The sequence below is a fragment of the Zonotrichia albicollis genome, chromosome 7 (genome assembly GCF_047830755.1).
Source record: "Zonotrichia albicollis isolate bZonAlb1 chromosome 7, bZonAlb1.hap1, whole genome shotgun sequence".
Classification (NCBI taxonomy): Eukaryota; Metazoa; Chordata; class Aves; order Passeriformes; family Passerellidae; genus Zonotrichia; species Zonotrichia albicollis.
Window position 1 is genome coordinate 37205990 of NC_133825.1, and position 24006 is coordinate 37229995.

Genomic DNA, 24006 nt, shown 5'->3' on the forward strand with positions numbered 1-24006 from the left:
GAATGTTGAGAGGGAAAATTTACTTCTTAGCTCAGGCTTATAAAGAAACCATGTAAGATAAAAGTACTTCTACTGAAAAAAAATCTCTATATCACTTCCCTAGTCACTCCAGACACTTGGTGTCTGTGCAACACCAGGTAGCTCAGTAATGTTGCATTGCTAGTACTCATTGTTTTCCTCATTACAAAAGACATGGTGTAGGACAAACTCCCTGAGGGCATTTTTCAAGTCAATATACATCTACATGTCTGTAAATCACCTTAAAGGTTCCCTCAAAAAGTCTGTAAGCATCCTATATGATTCTAGACTTATTTTGCTGCTATCCTTATTTTTGCAGTTTTTTAAACAGATGTAAGTGAACATGTGTGGGTAGATAGTGCACTTGGAGTGAAGCAGCAGAACAGGTGGCTGTTGACTAATGTCACTAAATGTGACAAAGTGCCTGCTCTGGGAATGCTCAGTATAACCAGCGAGAGAAGTCTACACTTGGAAGGGAGAAAAACCAAGTGATCACAGAGAGTTTGTGCTCACCTCTGGTTTGTGGAACCAAGGTTTGCATGGGCTTATTTCCTGTTGGCTTTGCAACTGCTTTTGTGAAGATGAGCATGCAGTTGAGACAAGATGCAACCAAAAAACCAGCAAAACCCTCACTTTGTGTGTCCTGTTATGGTATGAACATGATACACCTTCAAGGACAACCTGTATCAGACGTCTTCATGTCTGCAATCCGTGGAGCCTCTACTCTGTTTCTCTTCTGCACTTATGGTAGCTTTCCTCTGCTCCTCCCAACTGCTCATCTATGTTGAAATTTCATGAATGACTGCTTTTCATTCAGTAAAATCAGTAAAGGTCTAAAGCACAGATGATTCAAGACCTTGAGAGGGATTAGAATTCTGAGAACTTAGTCTGTTTGATTTATCCCATTTCCTCACTCTCAAAAAAGAGAAGGAGGAGAGTTTTGTCTTCTGTTTTGTCTTCTTCTGGTGGTAAAAATACTACATCTGAAGGGTTCTTTAGCTGAATAGATTTCAGAGCAAGTCCAAAGATAGCGTGCTTTGTGAAGGTGTTTGACAGTGTGATGTGAACCTGGCTTAGCTCCCCATTATCTGGGTTTCCTGTTTGTTTGTGCCCCTTTGGTTTTCCCTTAGAGTTGTCTTAGTGTGCTGTCTTATTTGGATGCTTTTGCCATGAAGGAAATGAATTTAGAGAAATCCACACTGGATTTTTTCCTCCCCTTGCTTCATCATTCTGTAAAGTTTTTATGAGCAGTGATCACCTGCTTTTTGCTCTAACTGTGAAGTGCAAAGTCATGCTTTGGTTTATATCTTGGTCTCATTAAGCTATTAAAAAATAAATACACATGGCAATTTCCTTATCCTAGGGCTTTTAGTGGATTTTAGAAATATAAAAGCATCTGCCTGTGCATGCATACAGTGGGCTTTAACAAGTGTCTTAAATCCTAGTGTACAATTTTATGTGCATTTCTGCTGGGAGAGGAGTGGTGAGTTATTTACAGTGTTTCAAGGCTGCAATGCATTTGTGTTACAGGAGGAACTATTGAGGAGGCACTGAAACAGCCCTCCTTGTACCCCACAGTGCTGGACTGATGAGCTCTGCTGATTAATTGCTTAAATAGACAGGATGAGTAATGCCTAGAGAATCTTAGACACGTTCTTCTTTAAACTCAGTGGCAGAGAGATCCCGCTTTGTGTGTCCTATTTTGGTATGAACAGCACCTTTTAGTTGGACTAAAAATTCTCCAGTAGGATCTGAGTTTTGTTGTTGCTGATTATTTGAATTTTGTTGTCCTTACTCCAGTCAAAAAAGCAGTCATAAATATTCTTTTTGAGTGTTAAGAGATAGGGAGACTATTTCTGCCTTCTTTCCTTTCTACAGATAATTCATAATTTCTGTCCAACCCAAAGAAAATGAAAAATTGAAGAAGAAAGAATAATAATGTCCTTATCTGTCTGAAAATCTTACATACCAAACCAGAATGAGTGATTCTGATTGCCATCCTATCTCATAATAGTCATTATAATTTCTGTCTGTGGATTTGTCTCTGTGGTTTTCATAAATAATTGAGATATGATAGACTGCAAGATATAGCTGCAGCACTGATGAGGTTGAAATAGGAAGGTGCAGCAGTTGGTGGTTTAAAAACTCACCTTCTCACCTATGAGGAAATAAACACATTTTGAGACAAGTTTTTTTTTTTAAAAACTAATGTGCCTCTTCAAGATAACATTGTGCAGATTTGCATTTAATGAGAATTTTATTAACGCGGGGTTCAAAGGGGCATTTTCTGATTGACTATTCAGTGAGCAAGGTGGCAGCTGAATCCCTGTATTCTTTTAATAGACTTTCTCCTGATCAGGATTTTTCCAAGGTGAATAAATAGATTTACTCAATGATTAATAGGCTGAATTTCTCCCTTATCTGAAATTCAGCCCTATCGTAATTTTATTTTTCTCACTGAACCACTTTTAATAAGCAGAGAGTAACTTTGAAGCATGGAACTGGATGATAGGAATTTTTTTTTTTAGGTGTTTTCTGTGCTGTTGTAGCATAGGCTGCAATCCTTGCTTGGGTGCTCTCATTCACTCTTCCATCCTGCAGCTACTTTTGTTCCACTTGAGCCACCCTGTGTGATGCTTTTTCCTTGAATGGAAGGTGCTGCTTCTCCCAAGGCTCCTTTGTAAAGGAGAGACTGGGGATTTGGGAGGAGCACTCAGAGCGTTGCATGGATGTGTATAAACTGATTATGCTTGGTGCCAGTCTACGTAGGAGCACTCTGAAGGAGCATTGGCAATTTCAGCTAGGCCAAATTGGACTGTGCTTGTTTGTTGTAGGACACTTGTCATCCTGGCCCTGAAGCTATAGCTCCTGATAAATTACCAGCACTCACAGAACTGCATTTATTGAAAACCTTGACAGAGGAGAAGGCTCCATTCAGATATTTGTTAGAAAGTGGGCCACTGCAAGCAGTCCAGCTAGTACCTTCAGGATTGTTCCACCAGACTGCAAGGAATTTAGCATTTGTTTAAGGAGAGAGAAGGCCAAAATGCTGCTGACCTAGTCATGTTGCAATGGCTTTTATGCAGGATATGTGAAAGTGGACCTGCTGATAGAGAAATGCACCTGTATTTGTGGTGTAGGTGGTGACCTACAGATTACAGTCAGCTGAGACTGTGTGCAAAATATGTGTTTATATCTGTACACACACACTTTCTTCCTTGCCTCTCTGTACAGACTAATAGACATACAAACACATTTCTTGCCAATATGAATCAGCGTGAAAATGGGAGAACAAGCTTAAAGCCTGTTCATGAAAAGAAATGGTCAAGAAAATCTATGTGCATGTGTATTAAAATACAGATATCTGTATGAACATTGCAGGTATATGCACCTATGTAAATGTGACTATCCATATATGGATGTCTGTGTATATATAAATACATATATAATACTTATACAGACATATACACACCTAAATTATATATATTTATTGACATAAGAACATACACATAGAAGTGTTTCCTTTGGCAATGGACTTATTGAAGCCATTGAAGCCTGAGTTGAAAATACCAGGGTTCTGCCAAGCTAGAACCTTGTTTCTGGCCTCTCCCAGATGAACCACAAGGGTTGGCTATAGATGCTCAGGTGTTGTTTCTTCCAGCAGTGTGGTTGCACTGGATGTATCCCCTGGGACTGTGGGACCATGTGGAGCTGCTCAGAGCAGCAGAGGGTGCTCAGGCATGCAGGTTACAGCCCACAGTGATCTGGAGTTCATTCCCTGCAATTCTTAAAACCACCTGTGAGGACTACACCGATGGAATAACAACTCCATTGAATTGTTCACTGAGGTGTGTTTAATGGTAATGACCTCTGACATGCTGTCACTGCTAATCAGCCTGACTGAGTTCAGATCACAGAATAGTACAAGGCAGTCAACAATTATTTTTTTAATAAGAAAAAAGCAACAAGGCCTAAAGAGAAACTCAGCAATGTATTTTCTCAGTACTTTTAAATTATAACACAAGCTTGACAAGATTATGGATCAAATTCTTACTAAAATGATGTAAGAAAACTTTTGAAGTGTATGTATCCAAGCTATTGGAAGAATTAGTTCATTGCAGTTTTCAGGTGGTAGTGTGGTAGCTGGAAAAAATTCTGATCTGAAAATCTGAAAGCAGATTTTAGATGAGGATTCTGGCTTTGTTCTGGTTCTTTTTTAGTGATCTGTGGTCACTCCTAACAGAAGTAGCAAAGGTAGCAGTCCCTTCTTGTCATTTCATGTGTTTCTTGTTGCATGCTTTTCTGGCTGAGGGACTTTGGCACAGCAGAACAGTTCCTGAAATGCCACACCAGTTATAACAGAGTTATAGTGGTTACTCAGAATTCACCTGCTACCACTGCTTGTTTTTCACTCCACCTTGCAGTATTGTGGTAGGGAAAGTTCCTTTGCTAGGAGCAGCAGATCTTGGTGTGAACAGGTTCTGGCACCTGAGCAGAGGAAGCAGGCAGATTGAAAGGGAAAGACCTTATGATCAACAACATAATAGCAGAAGAATCAAAAAAGAAGGAAATTCCTATCTTGGGTTGCCATGTTTCATCTTTTCACAGCAGTCTAACACGTTTCAGTTATTTTTGTAAGTATTTAAGGCTTTCATCTAGTTGTGTAACTTCAGTGCTTTGTTTCTTGTACACGATCTGATTTCTTCTCAAGACAGGAGTGTTAGTTTTCAGTTGTTGCTCTTTATTTACTAACTGATTCATCTTGGTGTGTTTCTTTTATAGAGCCATAGCCAATTTCATTCTGCTATAATTTTCTTTCATTCTTTCTCATTAAGCAGTGGCTTAATTAAATGTTGTCTCTGCCACTGGCCCAAATCCAGAGAGCAAATCTGTTGGTTGAGTGGTGTTGTATGTGCCATTTCCACAGACACAGCAGCATGGTGCATCCCAGCTCACCTTCCTGCTTTCTGCCAGTTACTTCCATTTCAGTCATGAAGGGACTCTGACAATGTCCAGCCTGTTTTCTCTTTAATGAACTTCTGTTTTCAGTAGGTTTTCAAAAGGATTGATTTCTTTGTTGTTTGCTTCTTTCTGTGGTGACTTTCTTTCTGGAGCTGATGCTGATTTTAAGCAAAGATGTTTGTGTGGCCAAGAATGCCTCTGTCTGAGATACTATGGCCATGGCTTGCTTTCTTCAGTGCATTTGGATGCCATTCTGCAGAGATCACTAAAATTGCATCCTCAAAGTAAACAAGGCTCTTTGGATTGGAGTGGTTGGAGTCTTGAAGTGATTTATTTCTAGGACAGTAGCCTCGCTTAACTGGCTTTTGTAGCTTTTCCCCAAGGTCTGCAATTGTATCAGCAGCTTTCATCTCCTTTCCTCATGTCTCAAAGGTGACAGGCTGGCCTTCAGGAGGGGCCTGTGAGCAGGATCCACTTCTGTACTTCAGCTGCTCTGTAGGGTTTGCTGGGGAGGTGAGCCCTGTGTACAAGGGAGGATTGTTTGCTGGGTGGAGAGGAAACTCCTCTGCAGAGCAGGCACTGCTTGGCAGCCTCTTCTGAATTTCAGCTGGTCTCCTAGTCCATGTGGTCCTTGTAAGATGAACATCTCAATGCAGTTTGCCCACTTGTGAGCTTTCGTCCTCCTGGACATTTTATTGGAAACATTTCTTCCTTGAAATGTGAAAGATTTGCGAAGTTAGGCAGGATCTGTAGGCTACTTACCAGTTTGGTGAGAAGTGTTGCCTCCATTGCCAATGTATTAGGACCCAGATTTCATTTGTTCTTTGTCAAATGCTCTGGGAATACAGAATTGCTGTCTGCAGATCTCTGCTGGACTCATGGGTGCAGATTGTAGGCTTAAAAGGTGGAGTTAGTTAAGCTGCTAGCAATTTTTTTTTTTTTTTTGAAAGCTGTGTATGCAGCCTTGGAAGTGTGATGTTGGCACATCATTTCAGTTGTTGTGCTGATGAATTTGGGGTGTGAAGCTTTGGGAAAACAATAGAGAAGTCAGAGGCTTCTCTCACTGCAATTGAGGATTGAGGTCTCTTGTTTGATTTATGGGAGTGACTGTGCACAGCCTGGTCTGAAGAAGTGGGGCACCAGGCAAGAAATTGTTTTTTGTTTTGCTTGCTAAATACCTTTCTCTGTAGAAACATCAAAGTAGTGGAGAGTATATGTCAGCATGGGGAGTACTTCCAGTTTATTTCAGAAGTGGATATAGTATTTATTGGTCAGAAGGTTTTTTTCTATGCCATTTGCAGATCTTTTGGTCTTGAATCCCAGTGCTGGACTACAGGCAAATTATGTCTGAGCTCAGTAGTGCATTAAAGCAGGTGCTGCAAATCTAGGATGCAGACTTGTAAACATCTTGTGTTTTTTGTTGAAGCTCAAAATCCTGAGAGCTCTGCTGCTTCTCTCTCTGAATTGTTGTATTGTTTCCTCCTGCTTATGAGAACAATCTTCATTACTTCTCTGGTACTGTGGCTGGCATGAGTTCAGTTCCTAATTGATAGAATTCAACCTTACAGTCAATGTCTTTGTTGGTTGCTCTGTTGCAGCCAGGAAGCAACCAGATTCTTTTGGCCCCAAGAACTGGCTCTACTGGAACATGATTGAAGCACAGTTTGAAACAGCTGTTTATAGCTTGTCGAAACTCCATCCATGCTGGTTTTATTCTTTGGGTAAATATAAGGGACTCTGATCTCTGCTGGTCTCAAATCTGGCTTTCAAGATTTGCTTCAGTGGAGAAAGAACATTAAGCAACTTTCTTCATAACCCAAACAATGTAAAAATCATTGTGAGCTTAAATAACACCTTTTTCCCTTGAAAAGTGATGTAGTATAATGCTGTTTTGCTCTTTCTGTTTAAAAGAAATCTGTTGCTCACAGCAGCAGCCAGAATTATTATTCCCTCTGAAAGTCTGGGCTGTGGGATGTGTACTTAAAGAAAAGCTTTTCAAAAGCCAGTAACATGTATTTCTTATTATCTTATACTAGTGGGGAGCCTAAAATTTGGATTTGCTCTAGGAATGTAAATGCCCTGTTCTCCTAATCTTCCTTTAGTACTAATCTGACAAAGTACCCACTCATTAAGTACATCTGCTCATTAAGGTAATGAAGTACTTACCTTATCTTGAACTGATACCCAGGATAATACATTGTTAGCATGACTGCAGAACTGCAGTCTGTACTTTTTGTTGGTTTTTTTTCCTGGTGCACTCCAGATTGCACTAGAATCTGGAGCTCAGTTCCCAGGGGACTGTGAGAGGAAGACATCTTGTTTCTAAGATTTTGTTCTTTTAAATAAATACTCATTCCAGCTTTTAAAGTGTTGGGGTTTTTTTAGGAGCTCTAGCCATGAAGGTAGAAAAGGTTGTCTTACCCTACCAATAGGTTGTCTTGCCCTATTTGTCAAGCAAAACAAAAACCAATTTCTTGCCTGGTGCCACATTTCTTCAGATGAGGCAGTGCACAATCACTCACATAAATCAAGGCTGCAAAGGGGCTGACTTTGCAACTCCCAGGAAAGTAAGATGCTGCTTGGAGGGGAGGGGAAAAATAGAGCTTGAGTGAGTGTGATTTCCACACACCACCCCCATCCCACCTTCCCAAATGTGAAATCTATGTGCTCTAATATCTCTGAGTCCACATAGAAACTCTAAGATACATCAGAGTTTCTGGTGGCCTGAATGAAATTGACTCTTAAGAATCTTACAATGCAACCTTTTATTCCTACTCTATGTAGTCTTTAATTTTTTTTTTTCTAACCCTTGCAGCTAGAAGAAAATTCTGGCTGCAAGGAAATGATGGCATAATGCTTGAGCAGTAGCAATTTCTCCCTTAGCTCTGAGGTCAGACTTCTGTTGCCTGTTTCAAGGGATGCTGACTGAAGGTTCAGCAGTGAGAAATGCCCATGTGCTTGGCTGCTTCTCAGCAATCAAAGCCAACCAGGTTAAGGTAGCAGTGATCTCATGAAGAATTCATCTGTGTTGGGTACCTGATTCTGATATCTCAACCTGTTAAGGGTTTAGTTCAAGGATGTTCCTCTGGCAGAAGTGCCCCAAGTGTGCTTCCTCAGCCTGTGCTCTGCTCACTTGGAGAAGGTAAAAACTGACAGAGTTCCTGCCTTCTCTTCTGTGGGAGCAGCCTGCATTGTTCAGCTGCATGTCGAGGAGGAGACCGGAGAGCTGACTCAGGATAAGACTCTGTAGGCAGGACAAAAAAGGACAAAATAAAGTGTTTTAATGTGGCTCTGCTCTCAAGCCTTCATTGGATACACGTGTGAGTGGTTGTGTCAGCCTGCAGAGGGTGGAGGCACAAACTGCTCAGTGTTAGGGACAGCAGGACAGTCTCTCTTAGTAGCATTGACCTGTTAAACTAGTTTTAAGCTGAAATGTTACCAAGTGTTCTTTATGGTTATGCCCAGAATCATCAGTGGTCACAGATGTGATGCTTTGCAGGGTCTAAACTTACATGTTCTCTTGCTTGTGCTGGTGTAGTGCAGGGTGGCTTTTGCAAACTGTTCTTGCTGTTAAAATCAACATAATCATTGCCTCAAGCTTTGCCTTAAGCACTGGGCTTGAAACAATAGTACTGTGAGCCCAAAAAGTGGGAACTTGGGTGTTACTGGGTCCAGAGTGTGAAGTAGGAGATCACTGACTCATTGGAGGCATCTCACTGCAGTGGAGTCCTGTTTGATAGGATAGAAAAGCATGGTCTCAAAAGCATCTCAGTTTCAGGGTGACCAGAAGTGGAATGACCTTAAAAGCTCCCTGGCAATCCTTTTGCCTGACTTTGCTAGAAAACTTTGACAGCCTAAAGCTTTTTCATGTTGCTGCTTTAGTGATTAATTAGGTCATCACTTTGTGTGTTAATTACAGTGGCATTTTTCTTCTCATTAGTTGGATTATGAAAAGTTTTTGAGTCTGTGTGGGATGGGAAGTAATGCAACCTTTGTGGCCAAGGGAAGGATAATTTCAAACTTTAGAACATTGAATTTCAGTGATGGCTTTGGGTACTATAAAAAATGCTGCAATCTGCTATACAAAATGTGGCTGGTAAGTGCTTTGAGGGCAGGATAAATGCCTTTTATTCTAAACAAATGTGATGTTGCACACACTTTGCATGAGGAATTTTAAACTGGATCCTTCTTCTGGAAGATTGTGTAGTTGTGTATTGTGTTAATTAACGTAAAGCTCTTGCTGCTGGCAGAGAAGTGTGAGCATGATATACTTCCTATAATGTCCTTCATGGTGTGTCTGAAAAGACTTTACAGAGAGGTCATTAAACAAAGCAGTGTACATGAACGAAGGCCAATTGGTTTTTTTTACCTTTTTTTTCTAATTATTTATTGTCCTCCTTGTAATTTTGCAACACTGTTTGCTTTGAAGTCTGGGCTTTACATTAATTTTTTATGATGTTTGAGATGAGCTTGTCTGGGGCAGACATTTCCTTGTAAACTTAGAAAGCAGTAGATCTGTCACACATTGTTCTTGATTTCTTGGTTTGAAAGTGGTGGTTGCTTTGAGGTTAAGCCCACATGTGATCTATTGAGCCTTGCTGTGCAATTCTTGCTGGGTAGCACCTATTTTTCTTCCTTGTTTGGTGACTTTTACTCTTAGCATGAGCTAGTGTCAGAAATGAAGAGTCCCATAACAAGAGTGTCCAGGATCTGAGGTTTGCCTGGGAAATAAAGTCAGATTGCAATAAAGGAGGCTCTTCTCAGAATGAGTGATCCCATAGTGGACCAGATGGCTCAGTGCAATCTCCATCCTTGGGACTTGTTCACACCTTACCTGAACATAGCTGTGAGCGAACTGTCCCAGTGCTGGATACAAAGTTGGGCCATGGAACCTGCCAAGTCCCTTTTAACCTAACCCATTGCATTTTAGAGAGCAGTCTCTTCACTGCATGGTCAAATGGTAAAAGCAGCAAGAAAGCTTGTTTTCATGGAGTGTCTTGTGCTGTGTGTTAACTCTGGACCTGTCTGCTAGATGTGCAGAGTGTCATGGTTTGACCAGGAAGGAGTGGGAATTCTGGGAAGCTGTGGTCAAACCAATGAAGGTTTTGGGTTTCATACTGACACCTGGTGTAGCCAGTGGGGTTTGGACACACCTCCGAGAATACACAGGGGTTAAAAGCAAGGCACTGCCCTGGCACTTCCTCTTTTGGACATCGTCGGGCGAAGAGGTCAGATCTCTTCCCCCGCCCGGCCCGCTGCTGCTGGGCGGGGGAGGGACCGCCATGCGGTAGGCCTGGGGCCTGGACAGAGGTGGGGGTTGAGGGGGCTTTCAAGGATGGAAGGGTGGCGGAGCCCCAAGAGACATCGAGATATCGGGCAGCCAGCCCCCCCCCCCCCCGGAGAGAGCGGCCGGCCGCAGCAGCAGCACGTGTGGGAGTATCATCTCGTCCCAGGACAGACAGAGACTGAAAACTTTTAACCCTTTCTTGCATGATTGGGGCCTTGCAGAAAATGCTAATCCTCCTCGAAGCTGAATAAGAAGGGAGATGAGAGATGAGATGAGATAAGGACTTTGGCCCGGAGATTGTGGAGATGATTGGATGGGGAGAGATGATTTGGAGTGGCCTTTTGGCTGGACTTTTTCTTGCAACCATGGACTCAGTTGTTCCTGTGACACAGACTGCATTTAGGGGGAGGCAGTGCCTCAAAACCAGGAGGGTTCATTCGTGAGGACCCCCCGGCCCCAGGGGGTTGGAAAAATATGGGGGGGACAGTTGTCCCAAAAGCAGAGACTGTGCCTTTTTGGAGTGAGACAAGGCATCCTTGAAAGACCACCCTAAAAGCAGCTCTGGCCATGTCTCGGTGGTGAGAGCACTGGGCATGGAAGGAACATGTCACAAGCGGCAAAAGGACTTTTTTTTTCCCCCGGGCGGTGCCGAAGTGACAAGGAAGCATCCGAGGTTTCAGTGTGTTTCCAGAAGCCTATGGAACAAGAAGGACTCCTTTCCTCTTCATGAACTGCAGTTTGAGTATACTAAAGTGTCGTGCCGGGCTGGGCAGTTGGTGTTTTTGAGAGAATGTATTGGATTGGGAAAGTCAGGGAGTGGGGAGGAGGAAAAGTGGTTTTTTTGTAAGGTTTTCAATTTTCTTTCTTTTTCCTTATAGTCTTTCCCTATTTTTCCTGTAGTTTTAGGTAATAAAGTGTTCTTTATGTTTAAGTTGGAGCCTGTTTTGCTTATTCCTGGTCACATCTCACAGCAGACACCAGGGTGAGGCATTTTCATGGGGGCACTGGCTCTGTGCCAGGCTCAAACCATGACACAGAGTAGGGCACTTACTTAAATCAGTAGGTGCTTGGCATCTATTTTCTTTCCCTGGAAGGTCTTGAAAGGGTAAAAACTAGAGAACTTGCTGTATGTGTTGGTGCCCAGTATTGCCTGCTGTCTGTGATCTTCCCATTAAATTGGATCCTGCCAATGAGATCCAACTACACAACTCAGTCATTTGTGAGGAGAAACTGTTCTGTGTGATTAATGCTGTGCTTGATGACAGGCATGGAAAGCAGAGCTTTGACTAATGCCCATAATGGCTCATCCCCAGTGTGTGTGTCTTTAAAGGAAGAGGCTGTGCTTATATGGGATTGAGGGCATTTAAGAGGCAGCTAATGACAAGTGAAAATGATAGCTAGGGTGGATTAATTGTTAAATGAATTGTGCCTGCCCTTCCTGTCGTTTTAATGTGATGTTGGTCTAAGGATGATGTTATATAGGAGGAAGGCATCAGGGAGCAATTCCATGCACTTGGGTTCAGGTCAGAGGAGTTTAAAGGCTTAGCCATCAGGAGTTTTTCCTCTACTTTAGACATCTTTTTGCAGTGTGGAGTTTTCTTCTTCCCCTCTGGGAGTACAAAAATCTTTGTTTTGATTAATTTTGGTTTAATAAGTTTTTTCCCTGTGCTTTTTTTGACAGTGGAGTAAAAGCAGTGTTTTCTCATGATCAGTTGAATAAAATCTTTGCATTAACTGTTTCTGGAATGATATGATACTAACTGAACTTAGTCTAGAGCATAGCTTAGGGATTTTTTCGTATTTTTTTAAATTGTACTCTATCTCCAGGACTACATATTTAACTTTGATTTGTCATGGGGCTGCTTTATATTCATGCCTTCAGTCTGAGTGGAGCATAAGGGAAATTAAGCTGGAAGAGAACTGAAAGCAGCCAGCCATAGGTCTCATCCTGTCATTACTGTGAAGAAATTTGTCCTTTGAATTGATTTGGAGTGACAGTGGGCCAGGAAGGCATTGGCAGAAGTTGTATGTCTCTTGCAAGCTTTTGTTCATACATGGCCAGTAACCTCATTTGAGTGAATTTTTTTTGTGTGTTTTCTAGATGAAATGTTATCACATATGTTTCAGTAAAGTTTAGTGGTCCCTGAAAAGACTTAACTGAGGGATTCTTAGGGCCCTTTTCCCTCCTAATACTTTATTTTTAATGTATTTGCTGTGTTTGGAGATGAATCAGTTTGGGCCAAGGGCACTTAGAGGATGTGAGCTTTGATTGCTTTCAGCCTGCTAATCTTCATGATCACTCAGGCAGAAGAAAAATAATGCCATCTACACAGGAAGATAGACTTTCTGTTAAGTATTTTCCTTTCCTAGGAAGGGAGGAGGCCTTCAAATTCATCTTATAGAAAGATAAACTTGTATGGGGACAGGAATCATGATTTCTTTCTGAAGAACTCTTGGCTTATGCTTTGCCCAATCCAGCAAAGAGAAAACTAGTGGATCCTACTAATGTAGTGGAAAACAAAAGTGATGTAGAACAGCTTCTGAAGCTGAAAGGTTGTTTGTAATTGGGAGCAAATGGATGGGGGGGAGTATCATGAATAAATAAAAGTTGGAAATGAAAGGTTTTCTAAAATTAAAAGCACTGAAAGGCTGGGGCACTCCTGTAATCGGTTATAATGATGCAATCTAAACAAGGAAGGATTATTTTGAAGCTGAGAATATGAGAGACTGGAGAGAGCCAGAGCCCTGTATTTGCACCAGGACTAACCCAGGTGAAAGATGTCTGCAGAGGTTCTCAGTGAGCAAGAGAGGTGGGGGTTTTTTGTGGGTTTGACTTTTTTTTAATTCCCGCTCTCCCATTACTAATGTTACCAGCTCCAGGGCGTTGGAGATGGATCAGATGATGTTGGTCCATGGCTTAAGATGTGATTCACAGAGTGTGATAGATACCATTGCAGGGATTTCTACAGTATAAGCCTCTAAAAACTCCTGCCTGCTCTTACACTGTATGTAGGTTACTTGCTTCCTGCATCAGCGATTGAGAACCTGTTACTGTTAACAGGGGAGCCCTTCCAAAAGTCTGGTGCCACTCCCTCCTGTCAGCCAGGGATCACTTTCCCTCTGAAGGAAGACAGTAAATGTCTTCAGTAAAATTCAGGGGCTGGCTAACAAATTGCAGTTTAGAATACATTACAGATGATGAATGTGATCTCCTTAAAGGGAAATCTGTTCGTTTGACTTAGTGCTCTTACGATTAATTGCTTGCCAGATTAAATTGCTCCATAAAATGCTTGCTACTTTATTCCATCTCTTCATGATGAGATTAGCTGGGCTATGCTGGTTCTTTGTATGTTAATTACAGTGGTATTTTCTTCTTCAATTTAATTATTAAATTGTTTAGCACAGCATGCCTTAGGAAAGTTGTCTGTATTTTTCATTTGTCCACCATTCTGTAAGCACACTGCCCTCTTTCCAGAAATATTCTGGGTTCCTTTACAGAAGTATCACACTCTGTAGAGGATACATCCTGAGATTTTTCTGTTTTCTTTGGTGTTCTGCTGAAAGCCAGAAATGGTTCCAATCTTGCACAGGTTCATTGTGTGACAGTCTAGGACAAGGAATGAGGAAAGTCTGAACTGAAGACGTGGAGACAAATTTCCAGGGTTGCTACACAAACAGGAATTTTGTGCTTTCTGCTTTTGTTGAGAAGTGTAAAGCTCACTGAGTGGCTGGGATGTTTGCTTTTTGTCTCAGCTGGAAAATCAATAAGTTCAGTATTCTGTGCTGTTGATGTTTCAGAGCAAATTTGGAGGGAAGGACCATATGTGATTTCCTTGTTCTTGGAGGACTTCTCTGTGCTCAGTGACCATAACCAAGACAGATTTTTTTTCCTGAAAACCTGGAAAATGGAAGTTGAACAGCACTAGAATTGTGGTGACAGCCTGCAGTTACTGAAGGAGGCCAGCAGGAAAAAAAAATTTTCCTTAAATTTAAGAAAAAATGAATTCAAGTTTTCATTACCAGACTTGTCCCAGCCTTTAGGATATTGGTTCATTAGCTTAGGGTATTAGTTCCTTCCTCAGTCAGGGACCTGACTGCATGTGCAGCTACCCCCCACATGCACACACAAAATAATCCCCTGTTCTTTTGCAGAAAACAGTTTATTTTCCAGAAACAGTTAATGCCAAGACTGGGATTTGCACATAACTGAATGTTCCCACAGTAGCATTACAGAGGCTCTGTTGGAAAATTCTTGATTTTCTTTATTTTTAATTTTTTAAATGTTTATTCTACTATACCACTCTAGATAAAATATGTAAAATGCATCAATTATACTGTTGTGGTGTTTAAAATCATTCAGATCTCTTGGTCTATAATGCAGCTTCTCTCTTACCCAGCTTTTAAAAAAAATTTTCTTCTCAGTTTAACCCCTCTCCCTCAGAAAATAGTGTGTTATTTTCTATGAGAATTTATTCCCAAGGGCAAGGCCAATTTTTGTATTTATTAGCCTAGTCTTTCATTTCCCATCTATACAGAGCTTAGAAAATTCAAAAGGGTATAGGAGGACTAGGAAAATTTCAGAAAAGGACATCAAGAATGACTGAAGGCATGGAACCAGATGTGTTATGAAGAACATTTATATACCTGACAAGTTTTCAGACTGGAAGAGATGGCAGAGAATATTATACAAGAGTTAGTAAAAATTACCAAATGTCAGAGAGAAAGGTGAAGGGGAGTTGTAAAAAGAGAGTGTATCAGAAGATCAGATAAGCATGAACCAAAGAGATACTGTTTCATGCTATGCTTAGTTAAGCTGTGAAATGTCTAAAAAGTTATATGAATTTAAAGCAATGATTATACAAATTAATGGAACAGAATTTAATCATGGGTTGCTAGATCATACAGATGTCACCTCTGCTTCACATATTATCTTGAAGTGTATTTGGCTGGAAGTAAGGGTTCTCTCTGGGGCAGTATCATTTTGGTTTTGTCTGCTTTTATACTTTTATCTGAGCTCCAAATTGTAGACAGTTTTGAAGTAGGGACACAGAGGCCTTTGCTATCTCAGTATGGCAATTTTAAATGTTTACGTAAATTTTATCTGTCAGCATTTTCTCAGGAATAAGTTGCTCCGAAGTCTTTAGCCAAGGGTAAATCCACATGTCAGCATCTCCCTCCCACTGCTCTCAGGATGGAGGCATTGCAGTTTATTTTCAGTCACACATCTGGTTATGTACATGGTGTGTTCAGTCTGTCTCTGATGGCAGGTTGAGCAGGCTGAATTCCCATGTTAGGGGTCTGCAAGGGTTCATTGTTAGCTGCACTTTGACCCACACGCTCATTGTGTGTAGAAGAGGAGACTTCCAAGCTTCTGTGGTTTGTTGCTCTTACTTTTGTGTGCACAGGAAATTTTGTGGTAATTTAAAATGGGGATGTCTAAGGAAGAACATGAGCTGATCTCCTGTTTGGCAGCCTTTTGGTCTTTTGTGGGAGTGGCAGACAAGAGAATGATTTTCTGGAGCACTGATGAAGGCAAGAGTAGAATGAATAACCATGGAAGATTTTTCTTCCCTCATAGTTTTACTTCAGGATTTCAGTCATCCTCACTGTTCCTTTTTTCTTCAGAAAGAGCTCATGGAGAGCTGTCAGGATCATGTGCTTATAAACCTCATGAAAGTAAAACCCGTGCCAGCTGAGCAAGACATGATTTTAATTAAGACTAACAGGATTTTTTGTCTTTTTTTCTTCCTTGCTAGCCCCAACCCAAATATAAAAGTCTTTTAATTTCAGTGGCCTCTTGTTTGTCAGCTAAAAAAAACTGAGTTGATGGAGCCTTTTGAGACTTCTTTGATTTAAAAAATTAAAAGTTAAAGGTCCTGTGTTTCTTTAACTTGCTGAAGGGGACAGATCCTTTTACTGCATCTGTAGAGCAAGGAATTGAGCAGGAGTATAATCAGGTTTTTTCTGTTGCAGGTTACTGTTCTAAAGGAAGTTTGTGTTGGATAATTTATCATTCATTCCTTTTTCCTTCTGGCTACTGTAGATCCCAATGCACTGCTCTATAAATAGATGTATAAAAGGTTCTTTTGCTGACATCTCTGAAGACAACTTTCGATTTCACTTAATCCAAAGGAAAAAAAAAACTAGAGTGAATTCTCAGTGCACGAGTTAGAGGAGTTAGGAAAAAAAGGGATCAGGGTAATCTGATCTCTGCTGTAAGTGCCTCAAATAATGATGTGTTCTTTGTGATGAGCGTTTATCTGTGAAAACTAGCCAAGGTGAATTAAAGGAGCATTACCTGAGAGCAGGTGAAGCCACATATCCTCATGTTGTCCCCAGAGTGGCTGTGTATGGAGCTGGGGAGGGTTTTTCCCTTGCTGAGGAGCTGAGCCCTTGTGGCTGCAGCTGGTTCTCCTGCCCAGAGCTGGCCTCACAGGCCAGTGGGCACAGCCCTGCCTGTGCTCCCTACAGGCAGAGCAGCAGTGGAGGCTGAGAAGGGGCTCCTTTGGAGCACAGTGCTGACCTGACTGAGTGCCAGGCTGAATTTGCTTCCCATCCATTTCTCCCCAGTCCATGGTACCTCTTACAGGGAAAGCCATCTGTGTTTACAGCGTTTCTATCTCTGCTTGGGGAAGCAAATGAAACAGAGCTATTGTGGTGCTTGTGGACTGATGTTGTGCAGCAGTTCAAGTTGTCTACTGCAGGCAAACCTAGTCCTGCTGTTTAGGCTCTAAATGATGCAGGTACAGTTCTCCTGGAAAGGCTGGGTGCTGAGGGTGTCTCTAATTCCTGCCTTTCTAAACAAACCTTTCCTTCTGTGTTACCAGTTATTCAGTTGAAAGAGTTTGCTTGATGTGGAACATTGCTGCTGTGGAACCCTACTAAGGCCCCATCTGCTAAGAGCTTGTATTGATTTGTGTCTTAGTTTATAAAAGCCTTCAATTCACCTTGTGTAAATGCCATAAATAATGCAGATGTACTAGATGAAATGTGCTTTGGGAACATCCCAGAAATCATTTTGGTCTGGGTTGAATAGAGCTAATCTAATCATGGTTAGGAGTTTCTCAATAGCTGTGAAGCAAGAAGTGTATTGTCTTATTCTAGCTTAATGTATTAGTCAATACACAGGGGCAGGAATATAGATATTTGAAAGTGGTAATCAACTTTAATGGAAACAAGAGTTTTTAATGTTAAAATATTACAAAACTTCAGCTGAAACTATTTGTAGATTATATATGTACACGCACAGTGGGAGTATAGTCAAGTCCAGTCCTGTGCCTGTGATTTATTTGCATAATCCTAACATTTGTATGCCTCTTTGTCACCAGGACTGCAGTGCTTCAGAGGCTATATGTATATATACTAAATAAATCATTTTGCCCACTCATAGCAAACAGCCACTTTGTGCCAGCAACATTGCAGAATGCATTTTAGTACATAGGGGGACATTGATGAATATTTTGTCCTTCTGAAATTCCATGGGCTTTAGGGCACCAAAATATATTTCAGGTTGGACTAGGTCCAGATGTGTATGAGAACTCCTTGGCAGTCTTGTAGAAAGCATATGGGAGTTTTAAAGGTGACCTCTTTTTAGAAATTCAATTGGATTTTTCTTCTATTCAATTATGTGTAAAGAAAGCAAAAAGGTAAAGGGATGTGATATTTCTTAGATTGTTCAGTTAGGAATATCCATCATATCAAGGCTGATTTTTCTTCAGAGTGATCTGTAGGCATGGCATCTTGAGTTCTCTGCATTGGAGAGATCAGCTGATGTGCAGTGCTTCCTCTAGAGGAAAGAGAATGTGTGCTCATAAATTGCTTCTAATAAATGTTTCCCTGGCAGTTACTACAATTGCAAGATGAAGAATGTGTCTAGGTGCTATTAGCATTGTTAATTGAGAGGAAACATGGGTACAGCCCCTTGTCAGAGCTGAGACTTGTCTTCCTGTCACTTTTCTGCACTTGAAGGCCCCACAACTGCTGATGTGATCAAATAGGACATTGCAGACAACCGTGATGGGCCAAGTCCAGAACTCACTAATTCTGCCTCAGATTGTTTATCAGCAAGCACTTTGTGTTGGCTAAAGCAGACAAACCATACAAACAATTGTCCATTGGCAAAGAATTTTTAGGAATTGGAGTCATATGTCAGCATTCATTACTGAAGGGACTCCAGGTGCATAGAGGGACTTGGAGAGCTCTTGAATGTCAGTGCGGGACAAGACTAAAAAACTCCTTGAGACTGTTGCTGGTGCGACTTGGCTTGATGTTGGTGCCCCAGGTATTTATTTGCTGACAATTGTAGCTCATCTGGTCAATTGGAAAGCTCATGACAGCAGAGAGAGGTAGTATTTAAGATGTATATATAATATATAAGTTTTATAATATATAAAACTTTGTGTGTCAATTTTATAGCAGGGATTCCTGAGGTTCTAGGGACATGTGGAGCTCCTAGTATTTCCTTTGGAGCTAGTAGTGGGCATCAGTGACGATGCTGGAGATGCCAAGAGTGACTGATGTGACAAAGCACTTGTGGAGCATCTCTAGAAGACAAGGAGGGTGCCTTTCTTAGGTGATAAGCATGAAAAGAGTGCTACATAAATTTTTCAGTGATCGTAAGGGACACAAGAATTTCTTATGAATGTTGCAAGTTACTGGAAAACTGACAGAAAGTTAAATCATGAAGTAGATGAAGCGTGTGATCTGAATTGCTTTTTAACCTATCAGGCAGTTCTTGAAATGCAGTTCTTGAAAAAATAAGTGCCAGCTTGCAAAAAGGGACTGTATCTTGAAAAAGTGTTTCAAGAAGCATTGACTGACAGCTTTACTGTAGGTCTTTTATGAGGCATTCAGCTAAAGAGGTTTGTTTGACCCTAGAAATATTAACAGGAGGCAGAAAGTGATTTTATGATTGTATGTATTTTGCAGTTTTTTTCTGCTGTCTGTTTCAAAAAAGGGTATTGAGTAATTGGAGAAAGGACAGAGAAGCCCCAGTTATGAGAAACTAGTGAAAATGCTTTCAAGATTTCAGTATCATAATATCTTTAAAGCAAAGCCTGTGGTATGCTCTTTAAAGTGTCCAAGCGTCTTTGACGAGATAAAATACCAAAACAGAAAAGGAATGCAAGGCTAGACACTGAAACCAAATTGCAGCTGCAGGTTACATAACCATTTCTTAATAGGTAATTAATCACTGCAGTAAATGACTGGAAGGTTTTCTCCTCCTGTTCTTGTCTGAATAGAATACCTTGGTGAAAGGTGCTCTAGCTAACTTCTGACATGAGAGTAATGCTGTAAGGGTAATGTTGAAAAATGTGGTGTACAGAAGTTCAGATAAACTGATCTACTGACTTGTAGTGTCATGAATCAGGTAGATTGGATCAAAGGTGTCATTTTGCATTTAAAACTTAACAAATTCCCTCTGGATTCTTGTGCTTTTGGCTTTTTATCTTTGCAATGAGAGATTTCTCCTCCAGTACATCAGTCATAGGCATACTGAAATTTATCCATGGAGCAATTAAACATAGGGGCAACCCTGAGAACTATTTTGAGGCATTTTTTCTCTTGAGACCACAAGACAGAGGTAAGATTCAAGGAGATGTCAGTAGGCCACAAGCTTTTAATTTTTCTGCAGTTTGCAGTCACCATGATGGCTGTTCTGAGAGAGTAGAGCCCAGGATAAAGTACTTGTGCTGCAAGGGAGTCTGGAGAAATTATTAAACTAGCTTAACCTCCAAGTGAAATTATTACATCTGTAATTTGAATTTTCAGGAGTACATGTTTCAGGTTTTTTAGGGGAAAAGGGATTTTTCCCATTGTGTTTCAGAATGGAAAGAGCTATGTACTCAGTTGTAATAGCAAAAGAAGGCTAGAGTGTTTCAGAGAGGCCTTAAAAAATAAGGTTTTACTGGATGAATTTTGCTCAGTTTTCCAAGTTAAGTCTTGGAATAATGGACAGGAGCAGTAAATCATGCTAGGAATTGTCCTCAAACCCAAGGAAGGGTTAAATAAGCTGATTATTTCAGCAAAGTCTCTCTTTTTTTCAAAGTGCATACGTCTAAAGTAGGCTTAAGTGTCAGTGTTGTTGAGCACTGTGATCTTGAGGATGCCAAGACAGCTTTTGGCACAAGAGGACCTTGTTGATCAGCTTCAGGTCTGAAAACTGGCACCTGGAAGAGGCCCCCTGTATCCATGTATCCAGGTGCTCTGCAATTGGAACACAGCTGGCAGTCCCACAGCATCTCTTTGTGTGTAAAAGTAGGGTGGAAACTGAATGTTAATGATGCCCACCACCAGGAGAAAGCAAACTGCTGAGCTGGCCACAGCGAATTGTGACTGGAAGAGAGCTCGACCTTCAGCAGCTGTCTGACTGCAGTTTTCCTGGAATGGTTAAAAATACTTAAAAGTGATGGTGTGATTGATGATATGTTAAAAACCATTAAAGGAAGCAGGAAAAGCAGTCAATACTTGGTGCAGATCTATTGCTGGGTCATGAAGAGCTGCTCTGAGGGAGGGTGTAAAAAAGCCCAGGACAATCTGTTTTGGAGCTTTTTGTAGCTGCCCCAGCATGTAACTGCAGAGAATCTGCAAAGGCTGCAAGTCTGTCTTCACTCTTTTCGTGCCAGCCCCTAATTCTGTCTGCTGTATAATGGCAGAGGTGTTTTGGGGCACCAAATCAAGCTCTCAGGTTTGCATTGCTATTCAAAAGGTTAAGCACTCTGTTTACTCCTTCTCTCCTGTGCCACTGGCACTGAGGCAAGAGGTTCTTTGTTTCTCTGCTGGCACTCCCTGATCATCACTATGCAGAATGAAACTTAGAAGTTGCCTGAATATTAATTTTTCAGGCTTTCTGAGAACAGTGGAAAGTAAAGGTCTGGGGAAATATATTGGCTTCTATTAAGGCAGAGTGATGAACACCCTGAGCAGGGAACAGGCATGCCAGCCTGTAATACACCCCAAACTTGGGCCTGCTACCAGCGCCTCTGGGCTCCTGCCAGGAGCCTGGCAGCAACTTGTACAGAGCAGTTGCACATCTCTGGGTGCAGGGATGTTGTGTCTGAAGGCTTAGAGATCCACAGAGTCCTGCTCTCTGGCAAGACGAGTCCTGCTAGAAAGGGAGGCAAAACATTAGTCCTTGGTAGTTCTGTTTTGTGTCTATGTGCAGTGTGCAAGGAAATACTCTGTGCTGGAGCCAGGGGGTTTATTTTAGAGATTGCTTGGAAAGAACCTGGATGTAACCTTTTTCTCGTGTACAGCTGAAATAAAAACACTTTTCAATATTTGCCAATTCTTATTTTGTAATATCACCTCACTTTTTTACATAGCTGGATGCTTTCAACATGCAGGTTTGTCATTTTTACCCCAAACCTTGTGTTTCAAAATTGAACTGAAATCTTGAATTTTGTCCAAAGTTTTGAATCATCTCAATTTACAGACAAATATGGAAGGAAAATAAAAACCTTTTAAATTTTGTTCGCCTTTCTTATTTAGTTATTATGCAGCTTATCTGAATCCAAATACAGTTTTGCCCTTTAGATAGCATTCATGGTTTTATTTGTTTGGGTTTATATCCTTTTTTGCTTTCCATATCTAAATTTTTTTCCAGGAAGAGGTTTATACAGTTTTAGCTTTCTTGAATAATGAGCATGCTGCCAAGCCTTGGCTCTTGCAAACTGCTAAGTGCTGTGGCTCATTAGCATCAAATGCCACAGCCCATCTCACTTTGCTCCATTGCTCAGTGAGTGCGTGCTGGCTGTTGTATTGGGTTTGTGGCAAGGGTTTGGTGGTGGGGCTGCAGGAGTGGCTTCTCTGAGGCTGCCAGAAGCTTCCCCTGTGTCCCATGGAGCCAGTGGCAGCCAGCTCCAGGGTGGATCCACTCCTGGCCAAGGCTGAGCCCATCAGTGGTGGTGGTGATGCTCCTGAGATAATTTAATTATGAAGGCCAGAAGTGGCCCCATGGGAAGCCCTCTCTGGAGCAGACTGAGGAATGGACTCTGGTGCCATGGAGAGAGGAGCCCACACTGGAGCAGGCTTGTCCCTGCAGAAGGGGCCCGTGCTGGAGCTGCCTGTTCCTGAAGGACTGCACTCTGTGAGGGGACCCACGTGGGTGCAGTTTGTGAAGAACTGCAGCCTGTGAGAAGGACTCACACTGCAGAAGTTCCTGGAGAACTGTCTCCCATTGGATGGACAGGCCCACACTGGAGCAGGGGAAGAGGGTGAGGAGTCTCATTACCCATCTCTGATTTCATTGGCAATGAATTAAACTAACTTCCCCAAGTTGAGTCTGTTTTGCCAATGTTGGTAATTGGTAAGTAATCTCTCCCTCTCCTTATATCAATCCATAACCTTGTCATTATATATTCTCTCACCTTTCAGCTGAGAAGGGAAAAGACAGTGCCTTTGGTGGGCATCTGACATCTAGCCAGGGCTAGCCCACCCTGGCTGTTCAAGCAGCAATTAATTGCTTTGATACTGAATGGGTTCTGTAATCATCTGATCTGTTATTTAAAAGAATAATCAAAGTTCTCTAATGACTCTCATGATTTAATTCCTTCAGGAGTCTTGCAACAGATGAGAAAATTTTGCCATGCAAGCTAACTTAGAGTAGCTGGAGAGCTGCTGGCAAAGAATGCTTTTTAAATCCAGTCAGGAAAAAGATGTCTTAAGCAAGAGCAGTGTGGGTGAAGGGAAAACAGGGTTTGGTAGGTGAACAGTGAGCAAGTCTGATTGCTTTCTGTTGCTCTAACACATTTTTTGCTGCAAATTGGACTAGAGGTTTTGGAGCAAGATTTTTACAGGATTTTACCTGGCAGTAAATGCTGTATCAGTCAGGCTAGAGCAGTGCTGGATCTGGGTTAAGTTGTCAGAAATTTCTAAGTGTGTGCCTATCAATAGTAAGTAATTATGCATATGCTCAGAAGGAATGCTAGCCAAGGGAAAGAAGGCGTGCAAATTTTTTCTCTCTAAATGTGGTGGAATCTGCAGTGTCACAAAAGCATGCAGTAATCATTGACAGTTTAAAACTTTGTAATAGTGACCTGTATATGTGCTGAATGCCTTGTTTTAAAGATATGCCTGTTCCTCCATGTTTTCTAAAATGCTTAAATTGGGCAGCTTTTCCTTCATGGCATATGACAGCACTCCTATCCCCAACGCTTCTAGTGGTGGGCTGATTTTGCTAATGGTGGTTCACAAGCAACACCAGGGAAAAGAATCTGGCACCTGGCCTGCAGACAGAAGAGTGGTTAGGTGGGACAGAAATAGGAATCAGCCTGCTGCAGTGGGTGGACCACCAGAGAAGTGCTGCCTTCAGTCTTTGAATGGAAGAGCTAAAAGGAACTGAGGAAAATCAAATAGCTGACAGGTAATTAACACTGCGTTTTTGACAATGTGAAATGACAGGTCAAGATTTCAACAGCCTTTGAATGCTTAGATTGAGTTGTTCGCTAGAGCAATTCTGAATCAAATAGAGCTCAGAGAAATGAATACAACAAAGTGTGGTGACTTCCTTTTTGGTATTAATTATTTTTCAAAAAACTGTAACACGTGTTGCTTTTTTCATTAAGTTTGGTGGGGTTTTTTTTTCTTGCATTTTTACTTGATTATGGATAACATTTATTTGTGTGATTGCTGAATTGGGAAGTTGTGTGGTCTTCTCCAAATGCTGAGTGTCTACAAACCTTTTCAGCACCAACTGAATACACGGATGCTTTGTGTTTCAAATATAAAAAAGAAAGGGG

The 24006-nt window shown here is 41.4% G+C and overlaps 1 protein-coding gene across 2 annotated transcripts in view; it reads left to right on the forward strand.

Moving 5' to 3' along the window:
* ARMH3 (armadillo like helical domain containing 3) overlaps nt 1-24006 on the forward strand; it is a 123895-nt gene that overhangs the window by 55703 nt on the left and 44186 nt on the right. The gene's annotated exons all lie outside the window — the stretch shown is intronic.